This window comes from Amblyomma mixtum, chromosome 3, assembly GCF_055824585.1.
Source record: "Amblyomma mixtum isolate Tamu chromosome 3, ASM5582458v1, whole genome shotgun sequence".
Lineage (NCBI taxonomy): Eukaryota > Metazoa > Arthropoda > Arachnida > Ixodida > Ixodidae > Amblyomma > Amblyomma mixtum.
Genome location: NC_143014.1, coordinates 281604056 through 281608777, shown reverse-complemented (window position 1 = coordinate 281608777; position 4722 = coordinate 281604056). Strand labels below are relative to the sequence as shown.

Sequence of the window (4722 nt, the reverse complement as noted above, 5' to 3'; positions counted from 1 at the left end):
AATATACCCGCAAGTATCGATCACATATACGCTCTGAACGTCCGGATTAGAGCTTCCGCTCTGATGTACAGTCAGGCCGGAATGGAACGCGAACACGTATATGTTATACATTTCAGCTTCGCAGCGAGATATTCCTTTACTACCTATTTTCGATTATGCATTTCAGTAGGCAATTTACCCAGACACATGAATTAGGCTAGTTGTACACTTCAGCTGCAAGTAGGGAGGTAAAATATTTTGTTTTCTTGACATCCTCTTTTCGCGTTTCATTGCGGCCTGACTGTGCGTAATACAGCAGGAAGGGAACGACGGTCTCCTCGTGGCCTCAGTCGCGACGCGCGACCGAGCTTGAAAGCGACGCATGGCCGCCCACACGCCGCCCACCCGTAGGCTCCGACTGCCGCGTTGTTGTGTAACTCCCGGAGCCAGCTGCTGGCGAAGCGGGAAGGTGCGCACTCAAACTTCTGGGGCGGGGTGTAGAGTGATTTAGAGCTGACTAATGGCGTGAGGTGCGTCGTCTGCGGGGGCGGAACTCCCGTTCGGTTCAAGCCCCTTTGATGGGCCCGCGAGCTAGACAGCTGTGTTATTTAGACGCAGGTTAACAGCTCTGGTAGAACGCCGAAGTCCCATCCGTGTGCTCAAATGAGTAAGAATGGCTCACATTGACGATGTGGGGCACAAGGCAACGTGTGCACCGATTCTTAACATGAACGAGCTTCGCTGTAAAGGGCAAGATGAGCCGCTACAGAGGATAGCTTAGGCTGCGTTGTACCGCCGTGGTGGAGGCCGTGGTTGTCGCAGTGCCTCTCCTGCCATGCGGAGCCGTCTGTGAACGCCAGAAGGTGGTCGGCTGCAGTGTTGTCGGTAACGCGTTACTTTTTTCGGTAACTTAGTAACGTACTCGTTACCATTTCGGAACTGTAACGGGGAACGTACTTACGTTAACATTTTTCGGTAACGTGAGCTGTCACGTTACTAGTTACTTTTTATTTAAATTGTCCCCCTCCGCCTCTTTTCCAAAGAAAAAAAAAACGCCGAAAAGATGTTGCAAATAAACAAAATCTACCGGTGTTCTCGACGACACTTCTTGCGGCTCGCATGCATGCCAAATAACACCTGCCCTTGACGACGCACTGAACTAACAAAAAAAGCACGAACACGCAGTCACACACAACGTTTATAGATACTTTTTTAGTTCCATAACTCCTCGCAGCGCCCGTACGGAGCGGGCGGCCTGTCGCCGTCCCCGCCGCCGCGGCGCTGCAATCGCGGGTTGAGCGGGGAGAGCGAGAGCCGTCTGCTAGCGTGCAGCGTGCTAGCACGAGCACTCGCATTCGAATCATCGCTACGCGACGGCTGTTTTTTGTTTCCGGCTCTTGCCCGGAGGTATTTCATAACATATGTGTGCTTAGCGCGTATGCGAACTTAAGAGCGGTATTCTGAGCAGTGTCGCAAGCGGCCGTTTTGTACGGGCAATGACGAAATGCATGCTTCGATTCTGCATCGTGAGATGAACCTAACCTTGCTACTTCAATAGATTCGGATTATCCGCCGAACCACATTTTCGCGACTGGCTGTTGTGTCATGCATTTCGAGCAAAATTACTTTTAAGTTTTATTACAGCAATACTGGTGCAACTAAAACCCGCCGCTAGCTGTCTCAGTGGCTACGGCCCGCGGCTACTTTCCCGAAAGCCGCGAGTTCGATACCGGTGTGGGCGAAATGCAAGAGTAACTCAAGGCCATTGGCATTTAAATAAAAAATTTTATTCACAAATACACTAAACATCGTTGCTGACAAATTTGCTGTCCATTAATTTGTCACACAAGCTTCGCCTTCTTTCGCTCTCTTTGAGCTCTAACGGCGCTACTATTTTCCAAGCACTTTGCTCGCGCAAAGAAGTGCATGCGCGTCACTAAATAAAAGTAAATTAATTGAGCTGTGAATACCTCAGTATGCTGTGGACAACCAACACCATTCGTGCCTTTTTTTGCAAGAGAATCCAGCACGTTCCAAAACAGGTCGCCGAACAACTCGCCCTTTCTAGCCTGTTTTATAGTGCTCTCTACCGTGCTTACACAGGCGAACAGCTTTTCGGAAGGGTACGCGAGACTGCCACTGACATATTCGCGCTCAATAATGAGCATAGCCTCACGCGGCAGAGAATCCTGCGTGCCAAGTGCGTCCGCCTTGCAGAGTTCACATTGCGTTTTCTTTTTCATTTTGAAAGCCACATAGCCTGCCAAATAGTACAAGGCTGTTTCTTCTGGTGATGGAACACTGCATCTTTTGTCGTTTGAAGCATTGGAGAGGTCCCTGAAAGGTATCGCCATCAGCTCCTGCCAGACCTGTTCTTTCATAGCCTTTTTCTGGATAAGGGCGTCGCGACGCTTTTCTCCGAGGCTCTTGAAGGCACTAAGTAATACACGATCAGTTCCCATCTCACAGTTTCCTTTCACAGCTACTTCAACAGGTGTGTAAAGAGAAAGCAGCCGAAATAATTGGCTAAACTTGGTCACTGTAGGGTGGTCTTCGTCACCTCCAAATGACCTCACTAGGCCAAAGAATCTCTGGAATAAAAAAAAAAACATTATATATGAGCATTTCTAGGCTTATTCAACGTGCCAGTCTAATTACCTCAAGCGGGTCTTGGTTTAACTTCGCTGTGAGAATATAGCTGACGCCCTTGTTGTGTAGGAAGTCTATAATGGATAGCACTGACATCAATGTCACCCGCAGGGACTCAACGGTTTGATTTGATGCAATGAGTTTGATATTTCCTCTTGCTTCCGTCCGGTTCATCATGTCGAGGAATTCCTCCAAAAACTGAAAAAAATGTGTAGATGAAAAAAAAAATATATATTAAACTACAACAGAAATGGTGCATTATACTATAAAAATTATTTTTTTTTCTTCTCACATTAAGAGATTTCTGATTGATTGTTTTAAACTGAGTACACAGAAACTGATTACCTTAATTTTAGGAGAGCCTTTTCTTATTCCAGCTTGAGGAATCTTGGCATTCAGGATGTCAAAAAGATCATTTAGCAGCAAAGTAACTTTTTCAGTCTCTGCGCTGTCGGCAAAGCCAGGTACTTTTAGCTGCCGGTAGACCTTTAACCCCGTCGCCACACTGCGGCTGAAAAGCTGAAAAACAGTTTCCTGATTTTACTACAGCTACAAGTCAGCAAGCTTCAGAATATAGAAGCTTAACATATTGCTTGCCAATCAATAAACGTTGCCCACACTGGAAATATGAACTGTCTGTGGTAGGAGCGTGCATACGCAGTATTTAATCTGGAAAGAGTAATAACATGTTGGCAGGGAAAGGCATCTGAAATATCGTAGTTGTGTTGCCAGGCGAACATTCATGGTCTGAAGCCTCTGCGGCTTGACGTGATACTCTGTCAGTTTTGGCACCACTTTAATCTCAGCCTTTTTTTCCTCCTCATAAAGCCGCTCATAGTGATGGTAGTTCACTCGATGGTCCCCGATCTGCAATAAAATTGCCACGTTTGAAGGGAATAAAAGCAAGGCACACATGCTCATTCAAAAGAAACAATTCTCCACATAATAAGAAGGCGTGGTTATAATAACTTACCTCTCCATACTTGTGCTTCATCAAATGGTTTCGGACACATTTGATTATGTGCGGCATGTCGCATATGAAATGCAAAAATGCACCGTCAGGGAGGCATGGGTGTTCCATCCTGCATTGGGCCTCGCCAAGCTTTCCGCTGACCCCAAGGTGCTTCCACATTGACTTATTGTTTCCAGCACCATCACTGATTATAGCCAAGACTTGGGCGCCATGCTGGTGAAGCTGCAGAACAGAGTTTACTACTATTTTTGCCAGCACCCAGCCTGGTGCTGCTCCTTTTGTGGCATAGCTTGCAATGGGCTGAACCCACGAATCGAACATAGGATTGAACATTATAACTAAAGCATGGTCTGCTAGTTGTTCAGAATTCGCTTTGGCAACATCACCATAGTTGATAAATCCATCAAATTTGCAAGATGTTCTGTTAAATTCCGTTGTTTCCCGCAACTTCACCTCATCAATTATTATACAGCCATAGGTTTGATGTTCTGGCTTTCCTGTCATTTGAAGCTGAATGCTTTCGAGGGCAAATTTGTTTAAACCGTACTCACACGGCAGACCCCTCAGCAGCTGCACGAGGCGACATGTACTTGGAAGGGGAAGAACTTTCATACTAGAAAGGGCCTTGTAGCCCTTCGGGCTTGTTAGCCGCAAAAGTAAGCAGACCATAAGCCAGTCGGCTGTGTATCTATGACCACGGGGCGATTTTGCTGCCTGCTGCATTACAGCTGCTCGAAGGGCCATTTTTTGTATCTCAGGCAAATCTTGGGTGATTTCATCCAGAGTTCTTGTCAACGCATTCTTCAGCTTCTCACTGAGCCGCTTCACTTCTTGTTTTTTTCGTTCTCGTGCTGCAGTGGCACGGATTAGCCGCTTTCTCAGCACACTTGCTGCCACAGGCACCTTTTTCTTCGGTCGTGTCGATGTTACCCTCCGCTTCAAACATTTTGCCAAGCTGGTGCACATAGCACACACTTCTTTGTCTGCACTTGTCAAAACAGTGCAGTCTTTATGGTACAGCGCACTTCTAGCATTTTGGGCCACGCTCCTGCAGCTGGCGGCATCGGAGTCAGAGCAACCACGGCAAAATTGCTTTGTGTGCACGATCTGCAAAATTGCCT

General features: G+C 47.0%; 1 long non-coding RNA gene across 1 annotated transcript; it reads right to left on the bottom strand.

Annotated features, from left to right (window-relative positions):
- Nucleotides 1-2559: 2559 nt before the first annotated feature.
- LOC149355036 (uncharacterized) lies at nt 2560-3012 on the bottom strand. Its single transcript, XR_016289688.1, has 2 exons — nt 2974-3012; nt 2560-2826 (listed from the first exon to the last, which is right to left on the bottom strand). It is a non-coding gene; the product is annotated as an uncharacterized LOC149355036 (long non-coding RNA).
- Between the last annotated feature and the right edge of the window lie 1710 nt (nt 3013-4722).